This window comes from Salarias fasciatus, chromosome 3 (assembly GCF_902148845.1).
Source record: "Salarias fasciatus chromosome 3, fSalaFa1.1, whole genome shotgun sequence".
NCBI lineage: Eukaryota > Metazoa > Chordata > Actinopteri > Blenniiformes > Blenniidae > Salarias > Salarias fasciatus.
Genome location: NC_043747.1, coordinates 19,311,601 through 19,328,131, shown reverse-complemented (window position 1 = coordinate 19,328,131; position 16,531 = coordinate 19,311,601). Strand labels below are relative to the sequence as shown.

At 40.2% G+C, this 16,531-nt stretch overlaps 1 long non-coding RNA gene across 1 annotated transcript; it reads left to right on the top strand.

The window, feature by feature from the left end:
* Positions 1-7,027: 7,027 nt before the first annotated feature.
* Positions 7,028-10,791, top strand: LOC115386057 (uncharacterized). Its single transcript, XR_003931256.1, has 9 exons — positions 7,028-7,570; positions 7,663-7,923; positions 8,352-8,594; positions 8,969-9,079; positions 9,194-9,209; positions 9,283-9,374; positions 9,470-9,520; positions 9,662-9,724; positions 9,822-10,791. It is a non-coding gene; the product is annotated as an uncharacterized LOC115386057 (long non-coding RNA).
* Positions 10,792-16,531: the final 5,740 nt, after the last annotated feature.

Below are 16,531 nucleotides of genomic sequence, written 5' to 3'. Positions count from 1 at the left end.
ATTAAAGTCACAGTAAATTTAAAACTCTAATTTCCCAAGTTCTCTCAAACGTTTTAATGAAAAAAAACATTTAGTTTCTGAAAGTAAGTTGGAAAAAGTTGAATGCAATTTCTCAATATTCAGCTGGAGTTTGCAAACAAACAAACATCATTCTGGAGTAAAAATAGACATCGAGTTAAGGTATGTGAGATTTCCTCTTTCTTCACCACCAAAAAAAAAAAAAAAAAGTTTAAACAGTCATTGTGGTGCAGTCAGGTCTTTTTCACTTCTGTACCTTCCATCAGAAGCTGTATTGTTTCACTTTTATTGAAGTTAAAAAGATAAATCAGTCTTTTTTACACATGGATCTGAATTTCTAGTTTTATTACTGTCTGATGGTGATCCTCATCTTGAAGTTTTATTCTTTTTATGAAACTTTAATTCGAAGACACAAAATCAAAAGACCATGCAAAAAAAAAAAAAAAAGAAATTACATCCAAAATAATTTAACAAACAGAGAAAACACAGAGACTCTCATTTATCAAATGATCATTCGGCCATATGAAACACACTGTTTGATAAATGAGGGCCAGTGACATTTCCTAAAATAACACCAATATATATATATATATATATATATATATATATATATATATATATATATATATATATATATATATATATATATATATATATATGTCATGTGCAGGTTTGTAGCAATAAGGCTGATTTTAAAAAGAATTGCGACAAAGAGAATAAAACTGATCACAAATGTTCAGATTGTGAGCAAAGTGACTGAATATTATCACTGAAAGCTGCAGGCAGAGGAGGCGGAACTTCATCTGTCATTTTCAACGTGTCTCTTTTGGCTTCCTGTGAGAGAATTGATGAAACCAGAAGCTCAGCTCAACGTTCAGAAGACGAGTCAGACGCCTCTGAGTCACATTAATGGGACTCTCCATGATAGAGACTCTCAGTTTTCACAATAAATCTTTAAGAAGTAGATATTTTCCACAGATTGGTGAAAGAGTTCAGTGGATTTCCAACATCTGCTGAGCAGAACTGAGATCAGTGAGTATGATGAGAACTTTGATTGTCAGTATTGATACTGTATTAAATCTTGATTAGTTTTCCTTGTGTGTGTCAGATCTTACAAACTTCTGGCTTTTCTGATTTTGAGAAAGGAAACCTTTAAACAAAAAGTATTTTGGAACTATTTTAGGAAATGACTTTATTGGTGAAACTATAAATTTCTGAACATTTTCATGTCAAATGTTGAAAAAGCTTCATTCTTACCCAGGATTTAAGAATTAATGTTATTGTACAACAGTGTTTTGAATGAAACGTGGTCCGTTTTCAGCAGGAGGATCAGTTCTGAGACAGGAAGTAATAAATCAAACAACAAGTCCGGATACATGTTTAAAAGAGACTGTGGTAAAACTACTGATTCTACTAATAAACTTCAGTTAAAATAAAACAATAAAGCTTCTGATAGAAGGTGTGAAAGTAAAACAAAAAAAATTTAGTGTTTCAAAATGTCTGTTTCACACTGGTTTTGTGCTTGTGGTGAAGAAAGAGGAAATCACACTCGCCTCATCATGGTTTCTATTTCTTTTCCAGAATGGTTGTTTGCGAACTCCAGCTTCATTCTGATAAATGGCATTCAACTTTTTTTTCAGACTTTACGGTTTGCAACAATATTTTTGCTGCTAAATGATGCAAACATCTAAGTCAATAACCTTCTTGAATCAAACTGCTTCTGGTGATCTCTTCACCACAAAGCATTCAGTTTTAAAACACTGAAGAACTAGTTTTAGTTGACTTGATTGTCGACGGCAGTGAAGTGATATGATTTCATGTCTTTATTTGACGAGGCAGCATGTGGCCCTCCGTCAAATACTTGATGTTCTCCTTAAGTTACAACAGGAAACCATCCAAATGTTAGTTTTTTTGTTCCATGGTGATTTTGAAAGTCGATTTAATATCACTCTTTAAAAAACTTTGGGTCACTTCCAGTAATCTCATGTTTCTTGATCGAACATTTTTCTGAAGTTAATCCACATTTTAATCCATTGAAATTATATCACCAAAACAGACTTCAGGTGTAAATAACATCCAATAATTGATCGAGCTTTAGGACTGAGGACGCCTCAGTCAGATGGACTTCAGTTTATTTACTGTGTGATCTGAAATCAAAATCTGATGGAAACAAGCAAAAAGAAGAACTTAAGGAGGTTAAAATGCAGCATTTCTCTGAAGTGTCACTTCTGTTTCCTGACAGTTCCTCTTTTGTCTCTAATGCTGATCTTTTCTTCTTCACACAAAGACTTCCTGTGATAAAGGCTGCATGTCAGAATGGGAGGCAGGTTATTCTCTCATCTGTGGTTTTTCTGTGAGTATTTCACACACTTCTTCTCTTCACTTCACACAGACCAGCAGTCGGGTTTCAGTGAGAAGAGCTGAGTTTCTTTCACTTGTTGGATTTTCTCATTATTGGGATTCAAGTTAATGTTACACACCAACCAGTCAAAGTCACTGAAGCTCTAATGTCTTCATGTTTCATCTTTATTTCAGTATTTTGTGTCCTGCTCTGCAGAGGCTGCGCTGCAGGTGATTCATTCACACTCTCCTCTCTTTTAGCACTTTTGCTAATATTGATATTTATTTCATCGTTGTTGTTCTTACATGAACAACTGAAAAAGAAGAATCTTTAAAAATGTCATTGTTGTGTCAGCTACTTCTACAGGAGTCACCAACAAGCCTGTCATAACACGACAACCCAGCTGGTCTCAGATATTCCAGGGTGAGAAGATCACTCTGACATGTGAGGTCCAGGGAGGAGAGAAGACTGACTGGAGGTATTCCTGGAGGAGGAATTCAGAGTCACTTCCAGGGCATGAAAAGTTGTTCCAATTCACTGCTTCTGAGTCCCTCAATGGAGAGTATGAATGTATGGCCAGAGTTAACTTCCTTTCTTCAACCACATGGAGTGAAGCCTTCACAGTGTCAGTGTTACGTAAGTGATGTTTGTTGGTTTTTCTTGTGTTTTTTAGATTGACATTCAGACAAAGATAATAAAATACAACTTCATGTAACTGGTGGGGCTGTCAGTTTCCAAAGTGTTGATTCTGATTTCATAATTAATTTAGGGCCATCACATGATTAATTTTTCTATCAAGATTAATCGCAGAACTAGGATGAGGGTTAACAATTTTGAGAGAAAACTTCAAACTGTTCTGAATCTCTTTTCTAATTAGTGTTTTTTTTTTATGATTTTCATTTTTAATTCAACTGTCATTTGGACATTATTTTTTCCACCCCTGTGCAGCACAGGTGAATTTTGAGAATTAAGAATTAAGTTAAAAGATTCAGAATTAAACATTATTGAGCATTAAATTAGTGAATTTTTGTGTTGATGAAAAGTTCTCAAAGTATGTGATTAATAGCGATGAATTACTGTCAGATTAGCAATATTTTTTTTCTTTTAAATCAGTTGACACCACTAGTTTTTGATTGGTTTAGTGCTTTATTTCAGATATGTAAAAATACATTTAAAAATTTACTCAAAGAAGGAAAAGCTAAGAAAGACATCCAGAAAAAAACAAAAAACGTCTAAGTTTGTAGCAGTTCTTGTTTTACATGTTCTGAAGGGAGGAGGAAGAAAAAATATTAGTAACTACTATTAAGACATTATTTGGCTGCCAGTCCACCCATGAATGAAATGAATATGTAAATGATTCTATCATACAGAGATTTAACTGTCTTAATAGATTGTCTTGTTTAGTTTTGGTGTTTTAGAAAAGTCGCATCAAAACTTCTTCACCATCCAAGATATTAAAGCAAAGGAATCAAATAGATACTGCTCAGATTCTGAGGTTTAGTTTTAGTTTTATTCACTTCCTTTTTATGTGAGAAGTTTTTGGAGCATGCTGCTTTGTCATTATGAGTTCTGTTTATACTAAAGTGTATTTTTACTGAAGCTTTACATGAGTAATGAATTGTTTTTTGGCAGAGCTAACTGAAGACCAACTCTCTTTAAAGGGATAATACTTTTTAAGATTTTCCTGTTTCAATACATTTGTGTGTGAGGTTTGATATGTTTCGAGTCAAGTTAATCCAAATAGACCATTTGAATGAAACATTTCTGCAGTGAATGTTCTCAATGGATCCTGTGAACAATAATTACAAAAAAAAAAAAAAAAAAAAAAAAATCCTCTACAGCCTCCTGAACAAAAAATACTCCTGTCATCTGCAAAAGAAACCAATTTTAAATGTTTGTAATCCAGTACTCACCCCTGGGAGAGGAAACAAGCCATGTCCAATCATGAAGAACTGAAGTTTTCCATCTTCACAATCTGTCAAGCAAATCAAAATGTGGTTTCTTGAAGTGAAGAGAAAAATCATTGTTGTGTGGTGAACGTCTCTTTTGAATAAATCATCGTCAGTCAAACAGCTGTTTTAGAAGTACATCAGCATAAGAATGGAAAAACAAAGTTTTCAGAGAGTTCATTAAAGGTGTGTGTTGTTTTTCCATCCACAGAGAAACCCAGGGCTACACTGACATCAGGCAACACAACCATCTCAGTCGGAGGCTCAGTGAGTCTTTCCTGCTCTGTGAGAGACTCTGATGGATGGAAATATGAGTTTTACAGAAGATCATCAACCAGCTGGGAGAAACTAGTTGAAACAAATGTTGGGGACAATGGAGTCGTCCAGGTATCTAAAGGAGGAATTTACCGGTGCAGAGGAGAGAGAGAAACATCAGGTTATGTCTCTGACATGAGTGATGAAGCCACCATTAGGATAACTTGTGAGTTCAGTATTTTTGTTCTCAATAAATTAGTTTTCTTGATCAGCATAGAAATCCTGATGAAACTAATGTGTGTGTTTGTCTTTGTTTACTCATATCTGGTGGAAACAGTCACCAACAAGCCTGTCATAACACGACAACCCAGCTGGTCTCAGATATTCCAGGGTGAGAAGATCACTCTGACATGTGAGGTCCAGGGAGGAGAGAAGACTGACTGGAGGTATTCCTGGAGGAGAAATTCACAATCACTGACAGAGGATGAAAAGTTGTTACAATTCACTGCTTCTGAGTCCTTCAATGGAGAGTATGAATGTATGGCCAGACGCAAAGTTGACTTCTATTCTTCAACCACATGGAGTGAAGTCTTCACAGTGTCAGTGTTACGTAAGTGATGTTTGTTGGTTTTTCCTGTGTTTGTTTGATTGATACTCAGAAAATGAGCTGATAAAATATAACATAATGTAACGGGTAATAAGACATTGTTGGGCTGCCAGTCCACCCATTAAAAATGATATGGATATTTAAATGATTCAATCATAAAGAGATTTAAATGTCTTAATGGATTGTCTTGTCTGGGTTTTAGTGTTTTAGACAAGTCATATTGACACTTCTTCACCATCCAAGATATTAAAGGAAAGCAAAGAAATAGATACTGCTCAGATTCTGAGGTTTAGTTTTAGTTTTAGTTCAAATCTTGATAATAAAGTGTAACTTTACTGTAGATTGACATGAGCTGGTTGGAGCTGACTGCAGACCAAGTGTCTTTGAAGGGATTTGAAAATTTAAAATGATTCTGTTTGATCATCACCTCTGCATATGAGATATGACACATTTCTGGTCAAGTTAATACACTGTAAAGTGTGTGCGTCAGCTGGATTGACTCCAAACATGACAGATCAAGCAGTACAGACGATGAACGGAAGAGAAAACCATCTGAATTACTTTGTTATATAATTTCAGGTTCAAGGAGAACTATGCAAGATTTGCTTTAGCGCTCCCCCTACTGGTCTCCTGTGAAAGCTCACTGTCGTAAACGTCCTCCACATCACCCCCCACCCCCACCCCCGCCCCTACGTGTAGAGGGCGTCCCACTCCCGTTTCCTTTTTTCCCGCTCTTTAGACAAAGTTTTTTTTCTGTCTTTTTGGTTCTGCCACCTCTGAGCACCAAAGGGTGGCGTTGCTAACGCTATCGAGAGTTTCATGTTTGTTTTACGCGTTTTTGTTAAATCTTCTGCAGCGGCAGTTCCTCGCGCTGCCCTGGAGCTTCCTCCGGTTGCTCCCTCTGTCGTAGACATGCCTGCCTCGTACACTCAAACTTCTTGGAAAACAAACACACTCGGAGACATGCTGCTTTCAGCTCAGTGCAGCGAACTCACTCGCGCTCACTTCTACCACAGGAGGTGCCACTCCTCTTTATTTTTCAGTTGCCAAACGGAAATTAGAACCAATCAACACATCATGCAAAGATCGTCTATTGCAACACAATGACAGATATCGCACTCCAACAGCTTTTATCCTTGTAATCCCGTATGAGGGCCATAAAGCAGGGTTGTTCTCGCAAGATGTTGTCGGGTCCGCTCCTCTGAAATTGCAAGTGCTGTTTTCAGAACACAGACCCCGGGGAGAGTGAAGGGACAGGCGAATCACTGTGACAAATCTTTGTTTACCCCCACAGGGACTCTGAAACACATTTATTGAGGTAAAAAAGTTGCATAGTTCTGCTTTAAGCATGAAGTTCCACACATGGTTAGTTTTCAGTGGATGCAGACCTGTAGACTTCTCTGAATGTGAGAGCCATGAGTGCAGAGGGTTGTGAGCATGAAGATCAGGTCAACTGAGATGCTTTCCTGGGGATCTTTTGTTTGGAGGTTTAGTTTGGTGTTACAGTAAAGGAACTTATGAGGGTGAGATTTAGGGCAGAGACCAGGAAGAAACTGACTATTTGGCACCAACCAGCTGGAGGGCAGAGGAGATGGAGCCCACCTGCTGATGAAGCCAGCTGATAAGAACAGGAGTGAATGAGATCCAGAGGAAGGACAATATAATTAAGCAATAAGGCGGACCCTGATGACAGGTGTGAAGTTGGAACCGGTGAAGAGCTCGGGGCTCTCTGGTGCTCATTCTGACTCGGCTGAGGGGAAGCCATGAGGGCGCTCTGCTTCTGACTGACTGAGCAAGATGTAGGGAGAAGCAGACTTCCCAAAGAGGTGGAAAACACTTCATCTGTTGTAGTTTATGGATGAATAAATATGATTATAGAATTCTTATCTGCTGTTGTCTATCCCTTCAAACTTCAGCAATGTTCAGAAAGAAATTGAGGCGGAGAAATGGAAGTTTAACAATATATTTTGTAAGGAAATGTTCAGAAATTGTTTTTGTTCTGTTTTTAACCACATTCTAGGTAATGAATGCGTTAATGTGAAATGAATCATGTTATCCAGGCCAACATCTATTACATTTTGATGTGAAAAAATAACCTCTCTCCTTCAGAACCAAAGCTCTCTGTGTCTCCATCATGGTTGATTCCTGGAGCTTCAGTCACTCTGATCTGTCACACTGAGCCTCCGTCAGCAGGGTGGAGCTTCTACTGGTTCAAAGCTGTTCCAAACTCTCAGGATTCCTACACCTATGAGCCTCTACCTGGTACCAGCAGTGGGACAGCAAACAATTCCTTCACAGTTCATGGACAGACACACACAGCAGGATATGCATGTTCAGCTGGACGAGGGGATCCGCTGATTTACACACAATACAGTCGTCCCACATTTGTCTGGTCTTCAGGTCAGTTTGTCTTTCTGGAACACTTGAACTGTTGTCTTCCAGCGGCCACAATAGAAATGCCATCCTTCACTGAGCCTTGATGTTTTGTCCAGGTGTTCATCCATCAGCGTCTCTCACAGTGAATCCTGACAGAGTCCAACACTTCACCTCTGAATCTCTCTCACTGACATGTGAAGGAAGCTCTTCCCAGTGGAGGCTGATCCAGTTTCTGACTGACGACTCGCTGTTGAGCTTTCTTCCTCCAGCTACAATCAATGGATCAACATATATTAAGAATGAGGCTCCAAGAAAAGCTGTGTACTGGTGTGAGTCTGGAACAGAGTTCAGCAACGCCGTCAATATCTCCACACACTGTGAGTTGACTTTTTCCCTCCTTGATGGAAATTTGAACCATTTTTTTTTTTTACCTGATCAGGACTGTTTCAAACAGAAAGAGTTTCTTGAAATTGTTGATATGAATTGTATTTGTAAAGGACTTTTGATCCCTAAACTGCAGCTCAAAGTGTAATTTCAAAAACAAAGAAAAATTGAATTAAAATCACAGCTGGTGTGATGTGAATGTGTTTGATTTTCTGTCCTGTGATGAAGTGTTGAACTGTCCAGCGTGTCCTCTGCCCTCACCCAGAGTCTGCTGAGATTTAACTCCAGCAGCCTGGAACATTCAGTATGATGGAGCGCTACAGAAGATGGACAGATGGATGAAAAACACCAACTTATTAGTGTGTATTTTCCATCCTCATCATCTCACCTTCTAATGAATGAACTGAACTTTGTTTTCCAGCTGATGGCGTTATCCTGGTGAGCCCTGTGTATCCTGTACCTGTGGGAGAGTCTGTAACTCTCCTCTGTGTCATGAAGACTGGAAATATTTCCTCTGATGTGTTTTTCTACAAAAACAACAAATTCATTGGAAATGAGAGACGAGGAGAGATGAAGATCTCTGCAGTGTCAGAATCAGATGAAGGTTTCTACAAGTGTCAGTACAATGGAAGAGAATCAGCACAAAGCTGGATGGCTGTGAAAGGTGACTAACTTTTTACATGTTCTGAAATATAATTGTACATTCTTTATGTGATGTTAATTCTTGATGGGATACAAATCAAGAGCTTCCAAATGGATGGAAACTGAAAATATGGTATATAATATGATAACATTGAGACTAATTACACTCTAAGACTATATCTCTTCATAGTGAGTGTGATTAAACATGTCTCTGTGCCTTTTATATGTAATAAAATGTGTTGGAGATCATTGAACTGAACATATTTCAATGTTTTTTATGAGCTATTTACTGAGATTGCATGAGTTCAAAGAACAGGAAGTTACCAAATATGGTCACTATCCTGATAAACGCTTCCAACCATGAGTTTTAATCTTCCATAATATTCATTGTTGCAGTGTCCAGATCTGAGAGCTCTTCATTCCATGTCTGGTTGATCTTTGGGCTGGTTTGTGGAGTTTTGCTTATTTTCATCCTCTGCCTGCTGTGGTGCTACAATTGCAAAAAGAGTGAGTTGATTTTAACTTTATAACCTCCTGAAAAATGATGATGGACTCAGATTTTATACAATATTAATGACTGTCTACACAAGTATGGTTTGATATAATTGATTTGTTTTCCAGGGTCATGCTGCAGCAGGTTGGTATGACGCTCATCTCTGGTTTTAATTGCAATAAGCTGCATGTTCCTGAATAATTTGCTTCATTTTCAGACGTATTGAGTCTTTGTATGTCAATCAAAGCTCTGCGACAAACCAGCCAGTGGCCCAGAGTGAAAGTCAACTTTACTCCTCTCTCCTGCATGGTTCACTTTTAGAATTAATACTCTCCTAATATCATCTGATCTGACTTTAACTGCTTGCTGAAGTGTCTGATCTGCATTTCTTTGACTTCTTCTAGGTGATGTTTGTCTTTATGAATCCCTCAGACGCCCTGGAAACCCTGCAAACGGTCAGTCTGACACAAACCTTCTATGAAATAAAGTCCAGGTTGAGTCTTGAGCTTGTTGCAGCGACCTCAGTGAAAAGGAAGTGCTGAACAGAGAAACATGATCAAACAGTACTGATGGAAATTTATATGATATCAATACAGGTGAACCAGCTCAGGATTACATCAACGTCACATCCCACCAGCTTGATGATCTTCATGAATGATGTGAGTACGCAGAATAAGAAATAAAGGAAAGTCTCTCCACTCTGTGAAAATATATGTGAAAAACTGTTTAAAATTCCAAACTTGAACTGAATTTTAGGACGGAGGAAGGAAAAGCCATAAATCAGTGTCAGTGATGCCAGTGGAGCCTCATCTTCAGGACTGGAAACCACAGCAGAGTCCGAGAATCAACAGGTTCTGATTAAAACAGGAAAAGCGACTGAAACCAGATCAAGCCTGGTGGTTGAAACAAGGAGCTGCTCCTCATCCACAGAATACACACTGTGTGAAGGACGGTGTGTGGAGGAAGAGGCTTCATTCCACATATTTGACGTGAAAATGTCTGGTTGATTGATAGATTCTGTCGTTTCTTTCACAGTTTCACATCAATTATCACAACACTTTGTTGTGATTATCAGAGGATTTTAATTTGAAATCTACACAGGCCTTTTTTATACGTTGTCTCCAACTGTTGTTCTGCTGATTATTATTGTTTTATCATTTCTGTTTTGTCACTTTTTCACTTTGGAACAATTTGAGGTTTTTAAAACTTTTTTTTTGTCTTTTATACACGAATAGTTACAGCTCACGATCAGCCTGATTCCAGCACAAGCACTGTCTAAACTGCAATGATGTTGCATTGTAATTAATGCTCTTTTACTTCAATTTTGACATGATAAATACTTAGTCTGTGTAAGCTTATCTTTATTACTTCTTGTTTCATATTTCTTGAATGTAGAGCTGCTGTGATGACTGGATTTCCCCCAATGGGATTAGTCTAAGGGTTATTTTATCTTCATAGCCTGCTTGTGTTTATGGAGACAAAGCGTGAAGAATTCCAATGAAAATGTTTGATTTAGAAACTTATTTTAATGGAAGCAGAGACTCTGGTAACTCCTGATAACTGTGAATCCTCCTCATAGAGACTGAAACAAGGAAGGAGACAGTTTGAAGAATGGAAGCAGGAGAAAGCACAAATCTTTGTCTTCAACTCTAAAAGTGAAGAGTCATCAATAAGTTAAACATTCCACTAAAGTAACTAAAAATTCTCCTCTGACAGCACTTAGAGAGCAGGAAGAAAATAGTAGTTGATGAAGTGACCTATGCTCAAGTATTCCCCAATAAACGTAAAGCAAAAGGAAAGAAAGGTATGTGACGTCTCCATCCACGTCTGCATCTGTAATGTATATTTTCAACAGGATCGTCTTGGAAACAGGGAAATGGGACGCCTGCATTTTCCATTGATGTTTGTTATTACAGTAAACTTCAGGAAACGTCGAGAAACTTTACCTTTAAACTTCATTTACAGGTAAAGCTGCCATAAGTTTCTGCAACTGATGATACTTTCCCCCCTGCACTGAGTTTCTTCAGTGATATTATCTATTTATTGACAGAAAAAAAACTGTAGATCACATCCACAAGCGGAGTGGAAGCCATGAAGATAAAGTGTATATTTGTCTCAAGAGAAGCACTGTGTAAATTACAATATAGAGATTTGCTGAGTCCTGGAATGTTTGTAACTGCTGGACTGTCACCCGATTCAGCACCATGGACAGCTGCCAGAGCAACCGTGACATGTGGCTCATAGAAAGTTGTTTTTCATGAACCTCCCTGAACATTTATAGTAAAACACAGCATTTGTTTTCATCCAAACTTTGCAATCACGATCAGGATGTGTAGAAGACATTTGTCTGCTGCTCACTATAAAATTCTTATTCTGTCAAAACAACCGGTGAGCTGCTCCGCCTCCCATCCCCCATCAATGAGGAGAAAGACCAGGTGGAACCAATCACCTGGTTAATGTCCCCGGCCGGCTGGGTGTGGAGGAGACACCTGTGCAGCAGCCTGCTTGCACGTGACACAGGAGCAGGCTCACTTTTCCTCTCTGGAGAAACAACAGCTGGTAAGCGCCGCAATGTATTGCTGTTTGTGTAAACATATCCGTCAGCTCGGAGAAATGTTTGTTGCCTTCTGGAGCCCCTGGGACATTCCGGCTTCACAAACTAACTTTAAAGGGCCTGTATCATGTTTTTTCCGCATGTCCGAACCCTATTATTGGCATTAACATGGTAACAGTTTATTTTTGGCGCTCAGTAAAAGTCATTTTGTGTTAAATAAAAGATTTTCGGAGGTTAATTCTGAAACCCGGAAGAGAAAATGCTCTGGTTCCCTGAAGTCCCGCCTCTCCCCCTGTGGACTTTGACTGACAGCGTACTTCAACCAGTCGGGGCTTCAAAATAAATACGTCATGCGTTAGCTTCTCTAAGGGTTAGCTTCAGCTCTATAGCTTTAGCTTCTCTACACGAAAAGATACACGAAAATGTCTTTTCCTGTTGGAAACTCACCAAGCGCAGACCCTTCAGACTCTTGCTCTTGCTTGATTGTTGCTTTCAGACGATGGTTAAAGTATATCTCTGTAATCGGAGATATAAAAAGGGTCTCCTCAGTGGAAAATGCGAATCAGCTGCGTGCTGGTCAGAGGAGAGTGCACATGTTGTCTGTGCGGGGGTGGGGTGGGAGTAGAGCTAATAGGACTTGATCTTTCAATCCCAAGGTGGAGTCACTACTCGTGGTCGTGGCCTAGAATTAGATGTTCTGATGGGTAAATGCGTCACTGGGGTCATCAGGTGGGCACCTTCCTTCCTTGATGTTTCGTTGATGAGCCCACGACATCTCCAGAGGGCTCTACAGTGATACCTGGCATCCCAGGTACACTCCCCTCCGCTTCTATCACATCAGTTTCATCTAGCAGCCCAGGTGTTATCTTTCCTTCTTATCCAAAGCCAATTGCTACTGTTTTCTGCAGCAGCAGACAAGGATTTGATGGCTTGTTGGAGAGATGACCCTTTGATGTCAAATTTCTTCAAAAGGTAGGTCATAGATTTTGACACAAACCCCCTACAACCCACTTCAACAGGAAAGACATTGACTTTTCATCCATTCTGTGCTGCTTGTGAAGCTACTTCTGCGTATTTTGTTTTCTTTCGTTCATACGCTTCTTCCACACCATCTTCCCATGGGACAGTTAGTTCAATCACAAATGCCCGTCTTGTAGACATTGACCACAGCACCATATCTGGTCGGAGTGTTGTGACCACGATCTCTGGAGGGAACACAAGCCTTTTGTCAAGGTCCACTTCTAACTTCCAATCCCTTGCGATTTGCAAAATGCTTGTGTCCTTTGAAGTGCTGTGGTGTTTTGGGTCTGACCCAGCTGTGACAAAAGTCATTAACTCCATCCTCCCACTGGATGTTTGTGGGAGAGCATTTGTGGTGGTCCTCCTCTGTTCCAAGATAATCGTGACCTGCCTCAGGACTTGGTTATGGCGCCAAGTATAACGTCCCTGTGCGAGGCTAGTTGAGCATGCTGTCAAAATGTGTTTCAGTGACGCAGGGGCTTGGCAAAGACTGCAACTTGCTTCCTCCCCAAACCATTGCTTCAGATTTTGAGGAGTTGGCAGGAGGTCATAGGTAGCACTTATTATGAAGCTCAATCGAGGACCTTCCATTTGCCATATGTCACGCCAACTAATTTTCCTCTTTTCCACATTGTCCCATGAAGTCCATTGACCTTGTTTGGCCATCGACACCGCCTTAGCTGTCCGAACCTGTTCTTCTTGTCTTCTTATTTCTTCAACCACTAACTTCCTTTTTTCCACTGGTGCTGCCTTGTGCCACTGAGGGACTCCTGGGTTGAGCCCTCGGCCAGTGTTTCCATACTGGACCTGACCTACGATATCCCTAAATCCAAGTGTAGATTTGGCACTTTGAACGGCCTCAGCTGGGGTCCATTTCCTTCCTGTTATTGAGAAGAGTGGTGGGGAGGAGTTCAACTTTTGTGAGGTACTTAGGTTTGAAGAGTTTCAAATGAGCTGTTTTCTACCCGAAGGGAGGGGCTGCTGTAGAGAGCAGCAGACTGAAAGAGATTACTCAGACATGCGGGGATGAAGGCAAATAACATTTTGGGGGTTGTTGGAGCCAATTAAGAAAGTAAATTTCATTTCTGTATTTGATATATATTTAAGCTATGGTCAAAGAAATTAAGGATTGTTTGTTTTGTAGATAATTTTGTAGATAATTAATACCCCTTTCCCACTGCAACTAGCGGGTCGTCCCGTGTCTGCGACCCGCTAACTATCGCCTTTTTAGACGCCTTTCCCACCGCCTGCTGACCCGCGTCTCACCTCCTGCTGGTGAGCCGCATCGCTGCATTTTTCTGCACTGATGGTGTCCCACGTTGATGACATCATCAGCGCGACGGAGCAAAACGAATGTAAACAATGCAGCGGAAAACAGTCCCTGTTACCTGTAGATGAATCTCCTCTTCCCCACGGATCAGGGGAAGCTCTTTGGTCTCGCTATCTTGCCATTTCTGGGTCGTCTGGACGAAGGATATCTCACACTGTGTCCAGAAACAATAACTAGCGCGCTAACTTAGCCGCACTGCGTTGACGTCATCATGTAAGTTACTCCCACTAAAAGCCGGTAGAAAGCTGACCCGGGAATTTACCGGGTCGATTGCAGGGTTAACGACCCGGGTCGAAATCCCGGGTCCAACCTTTTCCCACTGCCACGACTTAGCGGGTTTAAACGGGTTTTTTGGCCAGTGGGAAAGGGGTTTTAGTCTGTGTCTCTCCTCCTCTCAGTCAGGCCCTCCTCCCTGCAATCAGGATAAAAGCGCAGGTGTGAGGGGTTCTGGTGACGTGTGGAAATGTGGAAGGAGGAAGGAGAGAAACAGTTTTTCAACCACAGAAAGCGCAGAAAGTAGACAACGTAGAAAGATTTGATTTGTTTTGTTATGTTTTGATTTGAGTCAACCACGGAGATCATTTTGGTTTGTTTAATAAATCTGGAACTTTGAGTTTAAGAAATATCTCCGCGAGTGCTTGTTGGAATCTGCGAGTCGGGACCTCCTCCTCAAAAGGTGATTCATTGTTTGTTTGGGACACCAGACCTTGGGACGAAAGAATCGCCGTAACAAGTTGAAAAACTCCGCTGAAGACTCCGAGGAAGACGGGAAAGTCAGCAAATCAAGCCAATCACCGTCTATCAAAGAAGGAAGCTGCCGGCGGCCGTGAGTGAAATCAGCTGATCAACTTTATGAATGGAGGCACGGCTGCACTGCAAACTGATCGCAAACTGACCGCATCGTCAGACAAAATCAAGAAGGATGAATGACTGAAGGATGTTCCTGGATGGAATAAGTGGGAAATATTGGATCCTGTGTGATTAATTGGCGACAATGTCCGTGGGTGCTGAGAACGCAGCTTAAGCTGAGGATCAATTAAAGGCATGCATCGCTTCACGCAGAGGCAGGCTGGGAGCGTGTACCAGGAAGCTCAATGAAATAAAGACTTTGATGAATGATGTTGGAAGTCATGATGAAGTCAATGATGCTTTGGAAAAATTTAAATCGGCTGTGTGTGAATTTGAAAATGCTCACAAATCTGTGCAGGAGTTCTTGTCAGAAGAAGAAAAGGAAGAGGACCATAATGACTGGTTTGAACCCAGAATAACCAACCTGAATTATTTCATAAATGAGGTTGAACTGTGGAAAAAAGAAACTGCACAATTAAACGTTGGACCACTGGATAGTATTTCAAATGTATCACACAAATCAAAACGTTCTTCTGCTGGATCAAGAACCTCCAGATCCTCCTCACTCTCCTCAGAGTTAAAAAGAGCCAGAGCTGAGCAGGCTGCAGTGATGGCAAGAGCAGCAGCTTTAAAGAAGAAACATGAACTGCAACTAGAGGAAACCAAGCTGAAGACCAAGCTGGAACAAATAGACTTGGAAGCAGAGATTGCGGCATCAACTGCCAAAATAAATGTTCTTCAATGTAGTGATGTGTATGACAAGGTTCAAAATGATGGCATGAATGAATATCATGACTCTCAGCAGAAAGCTGGAGCTGTGGAATGTGATGTGGAATTTGTTCAATTAGGTGCAATCCCCAAAACTCCACTCCACCACACAGTGTTGAGTCCCCTCAAGCATCAACTGATACACAGGAACATGCATGAGGATGAGAACACATCTGAAAATCAAAATGTAATGAGAACCATCCAAGTCCATACCGAAGAATCGAATAAAACAGTCAATCCTCTGACTAATGATGATTTGAATGTGGTGATGCAAACACAAAGTGACATTGCTGAGCTGATTGTTTCACAACAGAAACTCTCTCTCTTACCTGCAAGACAGATGCCAGCATTTGATGGTAACCCGCTAATTTATCAATCCTTCACCCATGCTTTTGAACACTTAATTGAAGACAAAACCAAAAATAATCGAGACAGACTTTATTATCTGGAACAATTCACCTCTGGTTTACCGAGAGACTTGGTTCACAGCTGTGTTCACATGGACGAAAACCGAGGTTATGTTGAAGCAAAACGACTCTTGAAGGAACACTTTGGTAATGAGATGACGATTTGTGATGCCTACTTGGACAAAGCCTTAAACTGGACAGCTATAAGAGCTGAAGATGGAAAAACACTGCATGCATATGCAATGTACTTGAGAGGATGCTGTAACGTAATGCAAGACTTACAGTATATGGAAGAACTGGACATTCCATCAAATCAAAGGCTGATCGCATCCAAACTACCATACAAACTTTGGGAAAAATGGCAAACCACAGCTTATGAAACACAGCAGAATACTGGCAGAAGAGTCAAGTTTCAACATCTTGTGGAATACATTGAAAAACAAGCTAAAATGCTTTTGGATCCTTTGTTTGGAGACATACAAGAACAAGTAACACACCAAAGGTCAATCACAAAAAACAAACTTGAACCAAAGTCAAT